The following is a 20,439-nucleotide window of genomic DNA, read 5'->3' on the forward strand; positions in this document are numbered from 1 at the left end:
CAAACTTTTGGCAAACCCTGTTAACTGATTAACTAACCATACAACACTTTAATTTGCTCCTATTTCTGCCCATTCTTTTGCAGTTCGGTAATGCGGTATTCAAGCTTGGCACCATCCTCTTCTTAAAGGAGAAACAAACCCCTTATTAAAAAAACCCCACATAGACCCTCCCCCCCAGACTAGCTGCTACCCTGGGCAAATGCCCATAACTTTTTACTTACCCCTCAATGCAGATTCAGGGATCGGAGTTCACGGGAGCCATCTTCCAGGTCTTTGGTAATCTGAGAATGAGAGCGACGAGACTCTCCCCGGAATCTTATCGTGTGCCACCACTCTTCTGAACCTGGTAGTTAACGAAGACAACTGTACTTAAGAACAAGTCATGGTTTAAGCCATAGCTAAATACAGAGAGAAACAGAGATGAGTCAGAGGGAAACAGTATGAGTATTTCCTTATGTATTTTGAAAAAAACATGTTTTCCCATGACAGTATCCTTTTAAGCAGAAATACCTGGTTTTATATATTGTAGAGTGTCTTGGGAGCTGCTGAAAAAGACAGTGCCAATTCTGACAAGTCCTCCAAGGAGCAGATATTGTGAGATCAGATATTTATCTTAAAAAAAGACATGTCTATCAAGTTCAAACTTTTATTTCTAAATCAAACCTACCTAACTACTAGTTGATCTATAGGAAGACAGACCCATCTGCAGCCTCTCCAAGTAAAAAATCCATTTCTAACTCCAATCGGAGAGCAATTGGACCAATCTCTGGATCAGCTTTGTACTAATAGCTATTTTCAGTAACTCATAGGTAGATAGTTAAATTGAGTTGAAAAAGACCAAAGTCCTCAAGTTCATTTGCTCCAAATGAAACATATCATCCAATCACATACAAACAAATATACATACTGACTCCTCCATACACTTACCCCGCCATACACACATAAACATTACATACCAATAGCTCTCTTAATTGCAGATTTTAGGATCACTAAAGTTTTGGATATCATGCTTGTCCAAGAAATAATCCAAGCCCCTCTTAAAAGCATTAAAAGAGTCAGCCATCACAACATCACCCGGCAGTGCATTCCACAACCTCACGGACCTCACTGTGAAGAACAAACCTACGCTGCTTCAAATGAAAGTTCTTTTCCTCTAGGTTTGGTCTCTGGTGCTCTGATCCTCTTTTTGTCTATAATGTCTTCTAATATACTTGTAAAGTGGAATCATGTCCCCTCGCAAGCGCCTTTTTTCCTTAGAAAATAACCCCAATCTTGATGGTCTACCCTCATAATTTAAGTCTTCCGTCCCTCTCTAACCAGTTTAGATGCACACCTCTCCTCTAGATCGTTCTCAGTTAAGGAAACTCCCAACACACTGCCATTTAGTGAATTGCATTTATATTATTTTTGCCAACTCTGTATTTTCTCACTTGATACAAAGCCATTCAACCCCTTTTTGCAGCTATCTAAATGTATTTGCCAGTTCAACCACATTAGGCTAGTACCAGATGGCCCTAGCCTTTGGAAGAGAAATCCACAACATCACAACTCTCACTGTAAAGATCTCCTTTTTTAATATTAAGATAGAACATTCTTTCTTCTAATTTCAGTAGTAGTCAGCATGATGCACAAAAACACACTTCCTTTGTCTGGCATCAAGAGTCCGTACTGTTTCTTCTCCTACCTTGCCCCCTCTTTACTTTACTCCTTCACCCAAGCTCCGTGTCAGGCTGGGACACCAGGGGCCCACCAAAAAACCTTAGACGAGTGGCCCACCAAAAACCCTGTAGACCATTGGCCCACTCTCAGTACTATTATTCTTCCTCTCCTTCCTCAACCACTATTCTCCTAGTTTCTTTTCTTTTTGATTATTCCATCTATTTATCCTCTTTGTTCTCATAGAAATAGGGAATGGCCATGAAATAGGCCAAATATTTAGCAGCATGAGGGCCCACTGACACCACAGCCCACCATGAGTTTTCCCTGTATCCCGGTTGGTCAGTCCGACACTGCCCAAACTCCTTGTCACCTACCTTAGACCGAAATTACCCTCTGAAATATATATAAGCACCCGATGTCAAGTGCCAGAAGAGAAGGGGCTACTTTCAGGTTTGAAAAATGGAATTGCCTCTTAAACCTGCCAGTTCATACCTTGCCTCATGGCAGGACCACCTATGTATCATGCAATAAATCACCTTTTTACCAGAAATGAGAACCCATTTTGCTGCAATCTAATTTCTACAAAAACAATTCAAAAGTACACATCAACACAATGGTAAAAATCTAGTAATTAATCATGTGGGGAGTCACCAACTATGTTGTTCTGCACTTATACAGTTCTTATCATTGTCCCTGCTGAGCAGAAATCCTGAGTTTTATTAAAGGCAGCTGCTATAATTGATAGTAGTGCTATTATTCCAAAAATACTGCTGAGAAATGTATGAACTTATGTAGCAAATTGTAACAGTTCAGAATCTGCACCTGAATCACTGAGCTGCCAGACTGAAACACAAGAGACAGGAACATTACATTTCAATTTAAAAAAAAACTGATAAAATAAAAAATGGAAAAGTATTTATTCCTGGTGAACAATCTTAAACAACAGTACTTAAAAAAAAAAGTGGCTGGAAGGTTAACAACCCCTGAAACATGTCCTTGGCCAAGAAGTTTTGTATTTTTTAATGCAGAGTAAATAAACAGAGCTGCTGCCCCATATACCTTTTATTATATAAGATTGTAGCACATTCCATTTACTATAGCATGAAACAGCTTGCTGTGTTTCCCTGGGCTTTATTGATAATGCTCATCTATGAAAAATGAATGCAGATATCCAAATGCAGCCTTATCCAAAAAGCTGTTATCCAGAAAGCTACAGATTACAGGAAGGCAATCTGCCATAAAGTACATTTTGAGCAAATACTTCTTATTTCCCCCAAAAGATGGGCTTCTTCATGATCCTAACCCAGTGCTGGCTATCCCATCTGCTCCTGAACATGTGCCGTATACAAGGCCTCCATCACAATCTTTGATGCCCTGCACAAGTTATTTACGGTATATGGGGCCCCCATGAACACAAATGCACAGGACCAAAATGTTTGGCCACACCCCTTGGGTATCCTACACAAATGATCAACTAACAAGTAGGTTTTGCAGAACAAAAGGTAGAATTAAACTGGGAAACATTTGGAGGGGTTAAATTGTATGGGCTTTGGTCTTTTTTCGCCCTAGATTTATCGTGTAACTAAATATAAGCAGTTTTGTGATGTCATTGTTTGACATATTCATTGTTTAGCCAGCCAGTTTTCCCATCATAGTTGATGCATGAGTTGAGTGGAAGACCTGAGCACATTACTGAGCCTGGAATGCTTGGCTGCTCTCCTTGCTTCACTGGTAAGTTATCCTGTTGATATAAACCTGAACTTCAACAATAAAATGCAAGCTAACAAATATTTGTGTAGCACCACCATGTAACATGTAGCGTTGCCCTGCAACACTCTTAAACGGGTGTGTTTGCTTCAGAAATAATTCTATAGTTTATTTAAATACATTGCTCTGTTGCCATGGGGCTATCCATATAAAATGCACAAATGATATAGCAGATAAGCTTTGTAGAATAGAATGGGTTTAGATTTCTGTGGAACTAAAACCATTCCACATATCTATCTGTAACCTGTGCAATTTAGCTCTATTTCATCTAGAATAGCTACCCTCATTGCTCCATCACAGCTTATTTGATAAAGTAGTGTTGCTGAAGCAAACATACCAGCTTTACCAGTGCAGAACACCAGTACACTATACGTAAAACACTTTAAGGGGTTGTACACCTTTGAGTTAAGTTTTAGTATGATTTAGAGCAGTGATCCCCAACCAGTAGCTCGTGAGCAACATGTTTCTCTCCAACTCCTTGGATGTTGCTCCCAGTGGCCTCAAAGCAGGGGCTTATTTTTGAATTCCAGGCAAGTTTTGGTTGCATAAAAACCAGATGTACTGCCAACCAGAGCCTCAATGTAGGTTGACAATCCACATAGGGGCTACTAAATGGCCAATCACAGCTCTTATTTGGCAACCCAAGAACATTTTTCATGCTTGTGTTGCTCCCCAACTCCTTTTACTTCTGAATGTTGCTCACGGGTTCAAAATGTTGGGGAGCCCTGATTTAGAGAGTGATATTCTGAGATAATTTGCAATTGGTTCTGATTTTTTATTATTATTATCATTATTATTATAACTCCATACATTCATGCAACTTTCAGTATTTACGTGACAAGTGAGCGGTCCTCTCAATAGAATATGCCATTTAATGGTTTGTAAAATTCTAGATTTTCCCTTCAGTTGTGTTTTCGTATAATAAACAGTAAGATATGTTTTTTTTTCTTTCATTCCATAATTTGGATCACCATACCTTAAGTTTCTAAAAATAATTTAAATAAACCAAATAAAATGGTTTTGCAACCAGCATGGGCTAAGTTACCCTTAAATACAAGGCAATGTTTTATTGTTACAGAGAAAAGGGAAATTGTTTTTTTAAAAATTTGTATTTTTTGATGGATTCATGGCCTTCCTGTAATTCTGAGTTTTTTCCAGCTTTCACACAATGGTCACTGGCTCCATCTTAAAAACAAATGTTCTGTAAGGCTACAAATGTATTGTTGTTGCTACTTTATTACTCATATTTCTAATCAGTCCTTTCATATTAATGTTCCAGTCTCTCATTCAAGGTTGATAAGGTAATATGGACCCTAGCAAAAAGATTGCTGAAATTGCTGGAGAGCAGCTGCATTAAAGGATAAATAACTCAAAACCCACAAATAATAAAAATGAAAACCAGTTGCAAATGGTCTCAGAATATCACTCTCTACTCCATACTAAAAGTTCACTTAAAAGGTGAACCCCTAATAAATATATCTAATGCAGGTTTCTGTAAGTCTTATTAAGTTTATAATACTCTGATAATAAGTCAAACTGAGCAGCATTTATTTGTAACATTTGTAAATTATAGGTATTTGTGCCAGAACAAGGAAATGTTTGCATAATGTAGAATGTTAACTGTAAATTATGCAAAATGTGCCTTTACTGTTGTTAAAATGAATAATAACATATGATTATACATAGATTGCATATCTAACTGCTCTGGCAAGATATTTCCAATTCAAGCCTATTGTGTACAACATATGATCACGTGTCCCTTGACTATGAATCAACAGCTCTAATTGATTCTGTGAATGGGTAAAGAATGCCCAGTCTTCAATCGTTTAGATTATTGATTTGAACTATCTCACTCAAGCCAATAACAATTTACTCACATTTTCACTGTTACCAGGCATTTCAAATAAATTCATTTTGATACACATCCATGAACTATTTAGAATTGTATCTGTTTCCCATTTGTTTCATGATTTGAAATATGCGATTTTCTTTTCTCTCACACTAAAACAACATCTGGGATTAGTTAATCTTGAATCCTAACATTTTTTGACCTACACAGAAATGATGTCAGTAGACCACCTTCCTCATGATTTTTATTCAAGACATTTGGTACTTCATGGTAAATACAGTTATACAAAATGCAGTCTTGACATCCTCAAAGTCCTCAAAGTCATTATACTTACATACAGCTATATAATACACAAAAGCCGTGAATATCTTGTAAATTATATCCTTATAAACGGTGAGTAGTGATGTCATCAGTTATAAACGGTGAGTAGTGATTTAATTTCTGTCACATGACTCACTAAAATTTGTGTATTATAATAAATAAAGTACCCCCAGTTGTAAAATATGAGGATATTATAAGTTACCTCGGAGTTCCATGACCTGTATAAAAACACTTGGCCTTCGGCCTCGTGTTTTTATATGGTCATGAAACTCCTCGGTAACTTATAATATCCTTATATTTTACAAGAGGGGGTACTTTATTCAATATATACATACATACACTATGGGGCAGATTTATCAAGGGTCAAATTGAAAATTCAAATTTTTAAAAAAAATTTATTGTCAAAACTAGGGAGTTATTCAAATTCGATTCGAGTTTTTAAAAAAATTAAAATTCAAAAATTCGAGATTTATCATACTCTGGCCCATTAAGAACTCAAATTAGACTATTCACCACCTAAAACCTGCCGAATTGCTGTTTAAGTCAATGGGAGACATCCAGGGATCAATTTGGAGTTGTTTGCAGCCTTCCCTACATTTGAGGTTTTTTTTTGGAGAAAAAACTCGAATCAAGTTTTTTTAAATTCGAATCAAATTCAATTTGCGTCAATATAATTCATCCGAGTTTGAAAAATTAGATTTTTTATATAAATTTCGAATTTATGTGAGTTTAGGGAGTTTTTAAAAACTCAAAGGAATTTGATAAATGTGCCTCCCTGTGTCCCCACTAGTCAGCTGTACTCTGAAAAACTAAAAAAAAGACAGTGGGGAATTATAAAATTCATGCAGCGTAGAATGATATGCACAGTGAATACTATATATTTGCCCTGCACGTGGTTATATTTACAACGCTAAACAAAAGTATTTAGGGGCACATTTACTAAGGGTCGAATCTCAAAGTTAAAAAACTTCGAAATGCAACCATTGAATTTGATACTTCGATAGTCGAAGTATTTTTTCCATCAAAAACAGACGTTAACGAGCAAAGTCAAAATCGTTCGATCAAACTATTTAATCCTTCGAATCGAACGATGAAGGATCGTACAAAAAAAACTTTGACTTCTAAAAACTTAGCCAAAGACTCAGAGAGGTTCTAGGAGGTTCCCATAGGCTAAACAGTACTTAGATTTTCGAATGGTCGAATTTGTGAAGTATTTTCAATTCAAATTGAATTTTAGCCTATTCGATGGTCGAAGTACCCAAAAAATACTTCGAAATTCGAAGTTTTTGAATTCGAAAATTCACTTCAACCCTTAGTAAATGGGCCCCTTAATGTCCAAACAGAATTGTGAATCTTTTCATGCAGCACATGTCCATAAGAGATTTTTAAATATGGCAAAAACCACAAATTGTCAATATTTATGCCACATACGCCAATACTCTGGTGGAGAAGAAAATATTCACAAACCAGTTTCAGCAATTGCGGTCGATGGTATCTTCCGCCACAACAATCTTACACAGTGGCCGCACTCACACAAACACCCATTTCATTTGCCAGCCATTTGCAAAAATTTGTTCACAATGTAAATTTGCAAAAAACAGAAACATGGGCAGCAGTGCAATATTTTAGCGTTTAGGAAAACAGCATGGGCAATTTGCAAATAAATATGCACTGCGCAAACTTTATAAATCATCCAGAGTTGTAAAGACTGTTGCTCACTATGGTTGAGCTTAGACAAACTGAGCTCTTACATAAAAGCAATATGTGTGTATATAATATGGGTAGATATTTGTGCCCTTGTGACATACAGAGATTATGTCACATATGATATTTACTTTGCAGTTTTCAGCCCACAGGAGGAAACAGTCCGGTGTTGATTCTAAATGAGATTTGTATGTCTCTATAAATCCTCATTGTAATGTCCTTGAGGTGGCCATACACGGGCAGATTAAAGCTGCAGATATCGGTCCTTTAGACGAATTCGGCAACTTATCTGATTGTATGTGGGGGCTTCGGACGGGTCCTCCCGATTAATATCAGGCTGAAAATCGGGCAGGTACCGATTGGGCAAGTTTGATTTTTTCGGAGATCCAGGACCGCATAGGCTAGTTGATGCGGTCCTGCGACCCGTCGGCGCCCACTTGCAGCATTGTAATCTGATCATTTGGCGGTAGAGAAAATCCTGGTGCTACTGCCACCTCCAAAGCAGACAGTTGCTGCAGGGTTTAGTCCGTGGCGTGTTTCAATTGCTGCAGCACAGTTGCATCAAAAGAAAAGGAAGCCTTGAGAAAGTCTTGCCAGACGAAACGCGTCAGCTGTGACGTCATCCAGTGGAAACCAACATCGCACGCATACAACGCCGGCTACTACCATCAACTTCAGCACAGCGAAAAGTTGGAGCTGAGAATACCTGTGGACTAACTGTCTATATGCTATTTCCAAGTATACATATGTGAGTGCAATTTTTATTTATAAAATGATTTATTTAAAAGGTTTTCACACAATGTTGAGCACATCTCTTTAGAACCAACTGATGCCTACAATGGTGGAATGAGCATTATCAACGCTAGCAATATTGCTTAACGTTTGACAGTATTCAATTTGAACACACAAAAGGTGCCATTGATTTTTAAAAGATTGGTTGAAGGGCAAGTTAACTCCGCAGGTGAAGGGAAATAGACACTTTGCTTAATAAATAAATCGAACCCCACAGAAGGGTGTAACAGTAAACCAAGAAATACTATACTATATATTATTACTTTTTTTTCTGTCTACCCCGAGCTTATATAGGTTCATCTTCATAAACATAACCAAAAATTATAAGGTCACATGCCACCCGAAATGCCATCACGTGTAATGCAATCTGACTCCACGTACATAAAAGTACAGGCATACGTGCGAATCTTGATGCATCTGTAAAATCTCGATGTGTCAGGTGAATCTTCATCTGGTGCCACAATTACACTGGAACCATAGGGAAAACATTGTGGTAGATTCGCCATACGCCGAATTTGCGCTAGAGTCCGCTTCGCTCACATCGCAACACTTCGCCAGGCATAGATTCGCCAGGACAACACTAATTCACTAAAATCTGAAGTTGCGTCCAGGGCGCTGAACGTTGGCAAAGTATCGCTAGCGCTACTGTGGCAAGAAAAACTAAGTTGCGCTAGCATTGGCTAATTTGCATACGGTGGGAAGTTAAAGTTGAATGTACATATATGTTGCAGCCAATATATTACACTACACAACCTTAATAAAATAAAATAAAGTTGAAACCGGTGTATAGTTTATGTGCCATATGTAGGGGGGAAGCCGGGTACTGAAGAAAAAATTCATGATCTTTTGCAGCCTATCACCCTGAAAAATAAAAAGTCGCCAGCGTTTTTTGGGACTTAGAAACATTTTCAACTATTTTTTGAGGAACTCCTATCTACTCTATTGCACTTCGCCTGGTCTGAGGTGGCGAAGGCAAGTCTGGCGCAAGAGGTAACGTTAAGTAAAATCCGCATCTTAGTAAATTTCCGCAGTTACGTCCATTCACCAGAGCGCAACTTCGCCAGGCGCAAAGGAGTGAATTACCGCTAGAGTCTCCTTCACTAGTGAAGTTACACGTGCGCCACTTACTAAAGCGGTGAAGTAACGAAATGACGTCACACTGGCGAATTTTCCTAACGTTAGTCACTTTGCCCTTTAGTACATCTGCCCCATTGCCTTGTGGGTAAAATTGATATAATTTGCGCTCAGAATTGCATTAGTTGTAAACGATAGCTGCTGTGTTGCATCAAAACTTTATTAAACCCACAATATGCTGCAGTTTGTGATCTCATTTTTTTCGCATATTTTCTGATGGAAGCAAGTTGATATTTTATCTTCATAATCCTGCATTAATATTAGACTCAACCCTTTCAGCTGTTGGTTTCATTTTCGTAACAGATTACTTAAATTAATTTTATGATAAGGTATTTTCACAAACTTTGACTTGAGTTATATGTCCTTAATAGCACATAGAAACCATTTGTTTTGCATGATGAAGTGGAATATCTGGGACTGATCAAGATCGCAGACCTCCCAACATAGTAGTTTAATGAAGTATTGGAGGATAAATATGGCTGTAAAAGTGGATAATCTTTCTGTAACTTACTAAATAATGTGAGGTTAGAAATGAAAGTGAGTTGCATCCAGCAAATATAAATCATTCTGAATCTGATTGCAAAAGTGAACTGTGAAATATCTGCCCTTAAATGTGCTGACCACTGAAAAGACTGTGGGAAAAGGGTTGCACAATATTTGATCTGACATTGTTCTCAAAAGGATTTATTTTTCTATTTGCTTGGTTTTAAACCTGAATTCTGAAACACTTAAATAGGGTGAATGATTGAAATTAACTTATATTTTCAAGACATTTTTAAGCAAGTTTGACCAAAAAAAGAAGTTTGTAGCTGCTGGAGGAACACACATACTACCTTTTTCAACATAAGTGCAATGAATAGGGCTTGTGCTGAACATACTTTTGCCTATTATTTAAATTTTCTGCACTACCAGGATAAAGTCTGAAACTGAAAGTGAATATACATTCTACTTTCCTGTTCGTATCAACACAGAACAAATCAGCAGTCCAGCTGCAGCATGTTAGCCTATGAGATAAGGAGCAGTTCATTATATAGAGGGCTTCATACATACAGTATTTCAATATTTCAGTATTTCAATATGAAAACAACAGACATTTTAAAGGAGTGGTTCACCTTTGAGTATGACAGCCTTTGACAGGGGTCCCCAACCTTTTTTTGGACCGGGGACTGGTGAAAAAAATTTTTTTTTTAGCAAAGACCGGGGGGTGGGGTCAAGGGTCAGGGGTTGTGGCGGGGGACGGCAGCAAATTTGGATGCAGCCAATTTTGGCGCACCAGCGTCCAGTTCGGGGCGCGCCAGCATCCAATTCGGCACGCCTCGTTTTGCGCACGCGGGAGTGTCCGCTGCCCTCTTTTGGGCTGAGGACCGGCGGTTGTTGGACAGAGTGATATTCTGAGACAATTAGAAATTGGCTTTCATTTTTTATTATTTGTGGGTTTTGAGATATTTAGCTATATATTTAGAAGATCTCCAATTTGGAATTTCAGCAATCTGATTGCAAAGATCCAAATTACCCAAGCAACCATGCACTGATTTGAAAAAGAAAATGGAATATAAATAGGAGAGTGTCTGAATTGGAAGATGAGTAATAAAAAAGTAGCAATAATAAAAAATGTGTAGCCTTACAGGGCATGTGTTTTTAGATGGGGTCGGTGACCCTCATTTGAAAGCTGGAAAGATTCAGAAGAAAATAATAAAAATAAAAAAAACGTAAAAAATAAATTATGCAGACCAATTGAAAAATTGCTTAGAACTGGCCATTCTATAACATACTAAAAATGAACTTAAAGGTGAACCACCCCTTTAATAGAAATTAATAGTACTCCTAGAAAGTAGAACTTTTCTTTGTTTAGCTAGTACTATCATCAGCAAAGTGTGAAGCTAAATTTGTTTACACTACACAGTGACAGTTGTTTATCCCCCAGACAATAGACTCTTGCTCTTAATTATTAAATCAGCACCCACCCTTTCTGAACTTGACTCACAGACTAAGACACCAGCCAATCTTCCAGTCAGTCATCTGTGATGCAAAGTTTAATTAATAAAGTTGCATTCTGAATGGCCAATTGGGTGCCTACTTATTGGTATCATGACCACTGGATATGCTAGAAAGTTTGTTGTGCCGGTGTCTGACCCTCCCCCATGAGAACTTGTTGCCACTTACACTGCTGGTCTATCTGTTGCAATAGCTGTCAGTACACATATACAATGTTGGTCATCAATAGGCCATCTAATTATTGTATGGTATTCATTCCTAAGGTTATCCCTGGGTGGCAGCCGGTTTGATAACCACCATCCAGGCCCGGATTTGTGGCAAGGCCATAAAGGCCCGGGCCTAGGGCGGCATCTAGAGGAGCAATGGGGAGCTTACGTTGGGGTGGGGGGATGTGCACGCGTTCACGGGTGGGAGCTAGGACCTGTCGGTCTAGAGGACAGAGCAAGTGCTTTCAGGGGGTGCGAGCGTTAATGGGCAAACTCGAATACCCAGACGGCCTAGGGGTGCCAAAAGAGGAAATGCGACCCTGCCACCATCCTCCTTACATGGTAAACATTATCCATAGAGTACAATGTCCACCAAAGAATCCCCATCACCTTTATAGGGGTTTTGCTAGCTGCTCAAAGGGTCAGGTTAGAGGCTTGCTGCTACAACCCTTAACTTTCTTGCTCAAAGAAAGACTTATTAGTTACCTCTGAACTGGCATCCAAACACCAGGCTTTCACCCACCCAAGTTCCACCAGTACTACAGGACTCTCATGTTTCCTTTGTTGCATCTAGAGGGCTTAGCTCACAATTCCTTATGCTGAGCCCCGTAACTGGAGGTCCTTCTTTTTTAGCTATGGTCCTTGGGGCTAATACTTTCCCCCTTGATGGGGCAGCTCCTTGACACATGCCCTGCCACTCACAGCTCCAAAAATAATGTAAGCCCCCTCCATAGTAGTCCCAGCACATGACAAACTGCAGAGAATCAAAGTTGAAGTAGAAAGGATACACACTTACAACGTAATTGTTGTAAAAATATAATCAAACTGTTTATTGTAGACTGCAAGCAAAGCCACCAGATATTTCAAGGGCCTCACTCCCTCTTTGTCAATGGTAAAGTGCACACAAGTGTTGTCATATCAGACTCCCTTTTACAGGATACAGAATCAGAGCCAAAGAGCACATCAAACTGCAAAAAGGAATATGCTGTAGCTCAAAGTCATCCAGCAACACAAGCATGAAAAACTCCCTTGGGCTGCCAAATAAGGACTGTGATTGGCTATTTGGTAGCCCCTATGTGGACTGGCAGCCTGCAAGAGGCTCTACTTGGCAATATACTTATGCAATTAAACTTGCTTTCAAGCTTGGAATTCAAAAATAAGCACCTGCCTTGAGGACTCTGAGAGCAACATCCAAGTGGTTGGAGCGCAACATGTAGCTCATGAGCCACTGGTTGGGGATCACTGGTCTAGATTAACTAGCCAGCTTTCACAAATAGGTTGAACTTGATGAACTTGCCCAATATACTATATTTAAGGACATGTAAAGTCTATTTCACAGGAGGGAGCCAAAATGTCAGGCACTCCCCAGTGAAATAGATCACTAAATATTTTTACCAGGCTGGTGTTTCTGTTAGGAGAGAACTGCAATGACCCATGGAATAAACTAAGAGATGTTCTGACAATTTACTTACCTTTTTACCAACATCCCATGCACCCCTTGTGCAAATTCCTGTTTGCATGTACACAATAGAGTAAACCTGGCAAGACTTACTGTTATGTGTAAAGAAACAAAAGCAGAACAGATGCAGCAACCCAATGAAAAACTTAGCAAACTATTTCACTGGGGGGGAACCTAAAATTTACCCCCAGTAAATTAGACTTTACGTGTCCTTTAACCATGATATAAACCCACATTAGGCCTAATGATAGAAATTGTAATTATATTATTCAAATGATTTCAAACATCTCATATAGATTAAATCCAAATGTTCAATAACTGTTATTTGTAACGATTACTGCAGTATCTAGCTTTCCCTTTCTATTCTCTGCCATAGGGGCTCTGACTATTGAAATTAGAAGCCGGATGAGTGACAGACCTGTGAAGAAGAATGCAAGGCTGACATCTGCCATATTATTTCAAGAGACAGAACAAGAATTGTGGGATCATTTAGCACTCTTCTATAAAATTAAGTAAAAAAAAAAAAAAAAAAAAAAATTGGAATTTAACTTTTTTTTTTAAAGTCGAATTGAATTCTCAAGATGTATCAATTGTAAAAAAAATCTGTTGAGGAGTTGTGTTTTCAACATTCAAGCTATGTTATGTTTTGAGATGTTCCTTTACAGTCAATATGACTAAACAAATGAATAACATGAAGGCATGTTAACTATTTTCTACTTATGTTGTTGTTTTGAGTGCTGTTATTAAATTGTAATGTATTCTCTTTCTTGTCTACGGCCTCCCCAATTCATTTTTCTCAGTTAGTTCTGGATCTGCAGTGCCGTCATGCTTCAGTGAAAATGTAACCATCTTAGAATAATGAAATCCATCAGAAACTACATTTTTCCTTTTTCCCTGTCCATTTGATGTATGACTTTGCTGTCTAAATGTTGCCTTTTGAATCAGTTTCATACAGAATCCTATGCAAGATCAGTACAGCTTGGGATGATTTCTTTGGGAAACCGTTCTTCAATGTAATTTAAGTCCTGACATAAAAATATTGAGGTAATCAAGCCTTGCTTTAGTACTGACCAAAATAAAATGTCCAAATGTATACCAAAGATTTTACAGTTGTAACTCCCTGGATTTCAAGAAACCAAAAGGTCCATATTTAAGAATGGTATACTGTGTATAATGATGACATTCACTACAAATTCAAATACAGTATATAATTGTGAAGTCAAGCCATAACACCAGTTAAACATTGTTTCATATCACAAACAGCCCAGTGCTACTTTCAGAGAGGTTGTGTGCAGGGTAGTCAGTGCACAAGTGCAGAGTCCGGACTGTGTTTTCTATATATTGCATTTCTGGTTGGTAACTCAAATGTGTCTTTATACAGCAGCAGAGGTGCCTTTCTTCTCTTGCAGGTGAACCAAATTCCGCAAAATATCCTTGTGCAAGCTTACCTACAGTTGGAGGACAAACTGGGATGCATGGACTTGCAATCCAAAAAGGACCGTACTAATGGGATAGATTGCGTGCCATAAAGCAAAATGTAAATGATCAGGTTCTAGAAGGCCCTCCACATGTTATATTATATCAAGCACAAATAGTCAAGAACATTTTTGAAAGACCTAGAAAAATATGCCTTTTTTAAGAACTCTATAAAATACGATACACGTGTTATAGATGGAAGTGGCTTATGCAAGTCTGCAGAGGAAACCCATGAAGTGTTCCAAGCACCAATGCAGGATGCAAAACTGTGTTATATTTCTTACTTGCTATAATTATAACTATGAGCAGACAGCTGCACAAGGACGGTCACATCTTCCATTATAAAGTGATAATACCTCAGCAGAAACAGGTTAATGGTTGAGTGAGAGTAAACTCTTAGCACAAATTTATCAGCCAATTCTCCAAGGTTGGAAGGACAAAAACGCATTGGGCCATATTACTCAAGCACACATGAACTGATCTTACACAAATTATGCATAATGAAGGGAGTTGATATTCCTTTAAAATAACAATTAAGAATACTATAAAAAAAACTGCTCAATGAAGCATCTGAGAACAGTAAAAATGAAGTCACTGGCTTTGAGTTTTGTTTGGTGGAAAGGAATGGATTCATATCATGGAAGTTATTAGTTATTTGTGTTATAGAAGTCAACAGGTTCAAGTGACACCTCCAGTTTACAATAGGGAATAGCTCTGTACGCCTTAGTCCTTCTGGGAATGAAGTTCTTGGACATTGTGGATTCTCTTTATAAATGTCCAAAGGTTTTCTGCATAGTTTACTAGTACCTTCAACAACACCAAAAGAACTTTGTTTTCAAGAATGACGAAAAGCAGATGTTGTCAGTGATAATGGGCCCCAGTTCACTTCTGACCACAATGGAATTAAAAATACTGGCTCAAGCAATACCATCACTCAACCAAAGATTTGCATAATGTATGAAACTGTTTATAAAAACTCCCATAAACTCGAAATTCGAAAAAAAGCGACCAATCAAAATTTATTAAAAAAAAAAAATCTATTTTTTTTTAAGATTTGGGTGAATAGGATTGACCCGCAATCTTGAAAAAAAGTCCACTAAACAACTCTTAATTGATTGCAGGAGGTCCCCCATAAGCTAAAACACCAATTCAGCAGGTTTTAGATCGCAAATAGTCAAATTCGAATTCTTAAAAGGACAGTACATGATAAATTTCAAAATTCTAATTTTGATTTTTTTTTAAACTCGAATCTGGACTATTCCCTAGTCTAATTACACTAAAATAAACTCAAAATTAGAATTTTACAATTTGAATTTTCAATTCGACCCTTGTTAAATCTGCCCCTATGTGTCGGTTTGCCACAGGAGCATGCAGTTTGCCTTTATAGCACAGAGGTAAGCCCAGAAAACCAGACACTACAAGGACTTGATTAGTCTCAATAAGCAACATTTTTTTCGTCTGCCAAAGTCTGGGACTCCCTCGGCCCATTTGAAATTTGGAAAGGGGCAGAATAATTTATAAGCTAGTTGCTAAAATAAGGTGTACTATAATATTCTAGTTCAATCAAGGGGGAACTGCGCCTTTAACTAAATAAACTTGAAAAACAGAGTGATCAACTGGAAATCTAACAGTAAAAACAGAAGATGAAAATGTTAAACATGATGATAAAACTCTACTGCAGCTGCAATGATGAGCATTTGTTATATTTTTGCTGGTAGTCTGGCATGTAGCAAACAAAATAGACAAGCAGATAATCTGGATTTGCTCCCACTCATGCCTTGTGTTTTACAAATAACAAGACGGCTTTCTAATTATATGTTTGCAACCACACTTCCAAAATTCTTACCCTTGTGTAAATATACCCACAAGCATGAAGGGAAGCAAGAAGCAGTGATTAAACATTTTCCTGTGTTTTTCTGACTTCATTTGTAAATAACGCAGGCGTGCTTACACATAATTATTAGAATCTGTTTAGCTCCATGATTACTTTTGTATTCGCAAAGGTTGTGAATTGTAATTTTTAAAGTAAAGTAGTACACAGGATCCACTGCTTTCCAGTATTTCCCTAAAGCAGAAGCAGAAGCAGAGATGGCTACGTGAGCCACCAAATACATATGAAAAACCAGCACATATGCTTTGGGAACACTTTACAATTGAAATTTAACTTATGTCACACGTGTAACAATTTAAAACAAATTTATACGAGAGTTAAGAAGTGTTGCTCTCTACACACTGGATCGAATTAATTTGTCTCCATAGTTTTGTGTCATCTGTATTACAATACCCTATCTTAAGTCATTAATATACAAATTAAGCAATGCAGAACCCTCTGGTTTCCTATCCATATGTTCAAACATCGTTAATTGATATGGCAATTTATCAATTGCTGTGCCAGAATCCAAATATATCATATCTACTGCAACCCCACTGTGCAACTTTTTACTTACTTTATCATAAAAAGCTATCATTTTGTCTGACATGACCTATCCGTTCATTAAGCCATGCTGATTACTGCTCATAATGCCATTCTCCAGAACATAATCTTCCCTAAAATACATCCAAATAACACTACAGATTTCAAATTTACAGGCCTATAACAACCAGGCTGAGATCATAAATTTTTTTCAAATACTGTAATTAGAGGTTTCAGGTTCAGGTTACAGGTTTCCTCCAATCCTGCAGGTGAAAGTTATACTTAACAAAATACAGTATACTGTAACAGAAAATATACAATATGCATAATAACAAAATTAGGCACCCCAACAGAGATATTATATCAATACTTAGTTGAGCCTCCTTTTGCAAATGTAACAGCCTCTAGACGTATCCTATAGCCTTTGATGAGTGTCTGGATTCTGGATGGTGGAATTTTTGACCATTTGTCCATACAAAATCTCTCCAGTTCAGTTAAATTTGATGGCTGCCGAGCATGGACAGCCTGCTTCAAATCTTCCTACAGATTTTTGATTATATTCAAGTCGGGGAACTGTGACGACCATTCCAGAATTTTGTACTTCTCCCTCTGCATAAATGCCTTTGTAGATTTCCAAGTGTGTTTAGGGTTATTGTCTTGTAGGAATATCCAACCCCGGCGTAACTTCAACTTTGTGACTGATGCTTGAACATTATCCTGAAGAATTTGTTGACAGTGGGTTGAATTCATCCGACCCTTGACTTTAACAAGGGCCCCAGTCCCTGAACTAGCCACACAGCCCCACAGCATGATGGAACCTCCACCAAATTTGACAGTAGGTAGCAGGTGTTTTTCTTGGAATACAGTTTTCTTCTTCCTCCATGCAAAGTGCTTTTTGTTATGACCAAATAACTAAATGTTTGTCTAATCAGTCCAAAGTACTTTGTTCCAGCATGACTGTGGATTGTCAAAATTATCTGCCTCTTTGTCTTAAAGGAGAAGGAAAGGCTAAAATTAAGTGAGCTTTATCAGAAAGGTCTATATAAATACACCAGTAAACCCTCAAAGTTATGCTGCTCTGAGTCCTCTGTCAAAAGAAACACAGCATTTCTTTCCTTCTATTGTGTACTCATGGGCTTCTGTATCAGACTTCCTGTTTTCAGCATAAACCTCCAGGGCAGGGCTTGAGCATGCTCAGTTTGCTCCTCTCCACCTCCTTCCTCCCCTCTCTGCAGTTATCTGAGGCCAGAGCTATGACTGAGCAGGGAAACTCAGGCAGGAAGTGATGTCAGAATATGGCAGCTGCTATCCTAAACAAAGAGAGAGAGTGTGTCACAACCAGCACCCAATACCAGAACAAGTGCCAAGCATCCTGGTCTCGGCTCGGCTTCACCAGTAGTGACCACCGTTAGGCTTCGGGAGGAGCCCTCAGCTTACTTGGGTGCCACCTGGACTTAACGAGGGGTACAAGGCGAGATGTTCTGGCTGGCAAAGGGGCACGGCTGTTAGCAAAGTCTTTTGGGCCGAAGGTCACGGTACAAATGGATTAGGCAGAAGGATGGTCAGACAGGCGGATATCAGAATCGTCAAACAGGCAAAGGGTCAAACCGGGTGATCAAACAAAGGGTTAAGCAGAAGAGTTGTCGTAGGCAGGCAAAGGTTAGGATACAGATTGGAGAGTAGTCAGCAAGCAGGCAGGGTCAAAACACAGATAATCAGATCAAATCAGAATACAAACAGATGCACAAGGCTCAGGAAACCACCAGAACTTAGTTCTATCACGGGCAATGTCTGTACACTGAATTGCCCTTAAATAGGATTCAAATCTCGCGCCAAAAGCGGGCAGGCGTCCCCGCCGATGGCGCGGCAGGCGACCCCGCCGCACAGGTATCCTTACAGAGTGTCTAGAGCTGTTGTTTAAAATTGATTTCATTTTCTCTGCAATAATAAAACAGAACCTTGTACTTGAGCCAATCTAAGATATAATTAGTCTTTATTGGGAACAAAATCAGATTATTGGGTTTATTTAATGTTTACATGATTTTTTAGCAGAAGGTCCAAATTTTGAAAAGATCTGTTATTTTGAAAAACCCCAAGGTCTCGAGCATTCTGAATAACAGGTCCTATACCTGTATACAAGTGTGACATTGGCGACCAAGCTCCCCCACCCACACAAGCGTAAAATAAAACATTGGTGGTCAGGCCCCCCCCCCCCAAAAATGAGGAGGGAAAAAGGTAGTCAGGTCCTCTGATAAAAAGTTAAAAAAACATTGGTGGCCTGCTCCCTCCAAGTTAAAACAAATATTGGTGGCCAGCCCACCCCCTAGTAAAAAAAAACCCATAAAAACATTGGGTTCTCCATTAAAATTTAAAAAATATTGGTGGTCAGGGCTTTCAAAGAAAAAAAAAAAGATCATTGGTGTTCAATGGAAACTTTTAAAAATTTGGCATACAGGTTCCAGAAGTGCTGACACCTAGTGGTTACTATGAAGAACTGCAAAGGAGCTGCAGTCATGAGAGAAATAGGCGACATCTAGTGGTTATTTTGAATAACTGCAGAGGATGTGCAGTCACTAGAGAAATAGGCAACATCTAGTGGTAATTGTCAGCAATATCACACTCATTAAACCTACAGTATTGGGACAGCAGGCTGTGCAGAGAGGCCTGTGCGGCCCATTTACATTGCACAGACAGCGGCCCAACAGGCATTTGCCCGAATTCACCGATGGCCAGTCCGGGCCTGGTACTGTTGCCCTGCACTGGTGATGTGTTTACTTCAGAAACGCTACTAAAGTTTATATAAACAAGGTGCTGTGTAGCCACGGGGAAAAGGATAAGATTAAATAGTAGATAACAGATACGTTCTGTAATATACAATGGGATTCTACAGACCTTATCTGTCATCTATTACGTCTCCTGTGCTACCCCATGGTTACACAGAAACTTGTTTATATACACAATAACAGTGCATGGTAGTAGTACATTTTATTTTCATTACTTTAAAAAAAAAAAAAAAATTGATGTTACTTTTACTTTAAGGCTTGGAAATTCACCACTGAGAATGTCGACGAAACACCAACTTTCAACAACCTCGATTGATTGTACTTTGACTGACTGCTGCATGGGCTTGACACTGTGTATTCTAGTAATCTAGATCAAGAAGAAAAGAAAGAAGATTGTTGATCATTTTAGAATATTGTTATTTACAGAATAAGCTAATGCATGAAATGGGTTGAAACGTTACAAGCTCCCATAGGTGCGCCTTTTTATATGCAGGTATGGATATTAACTAATAAGCTGTATAAGAAAGACATCTGCAATAAATGTGATACTTGATCAAATACAAAAAAACAAGGTTTCATCTACTGTATACATTTTTGAAGGTTCTGGGATGTTTTTTTAAGGAGTGAGCTTTATCAGGAAAACAAGATTAAATAGGTTACCAGAAGAGATAGGATTATATTCCTGTTTCCCAGAGATCTTTATCAACTGACTAGATGAAAGATTAATTAGAGAAAATGTAATAAAGAAAAATAAAAAATGTTTTGATTTACAAAGGGCATAAAATAAACAGGCTAATAGAAGCAAGAAACTGAAGAAAGGAGGCAAGAGACTAGACTGAAGTTTTCTTTAGCAATATAATAAAATTAAAAGTTTAGGTACA

The 20,439-nt window shown here is 38.3% G+C and overlaps 1 long non-coding RNA gene across 1 annotated transcript in view; it reads right to left on the bottom strand.

Moving 5' to 3' along the window:
* Positions 1 to 221: 221 nt before the first annotated feature.
* LOC108703092 overlaps positions 222 to 20,439 on the bottom strand; it is a 34,052-nt gene continuing 13,834 nt past the window's right edge. Inside the window, exons 2-3 of the long non-coding RNA XR_001933433.2 lie at positions 19,809 to 19,925; positions 222 to 343 (exon numbers count right to left, since the gene is read on the bottom strand). This is a non-coding gene — a long non-coding RNA (uncharacterized LOC108703092). The remainder of the gene's footprint in view (positions 344 to 19,808; positions 19,926 to 20,439) is intronic.

The sequence above is a fragment of the Xenopus laevis genome, chromosome 9_10S, assembly GCF_017654675.1.
Source record: "Xenopus laevis strain J_2021 chromosome 9_10S, Xenopus_laevis_v10.1, whole genome shotgun sequence".
In the NCBI taxonomy this organism is placed as follows: Eukaryota; Metazoa; Chordata; class Amphibia; order Anura; family Pipidae; genus Xenopus; species Xenopus laevis.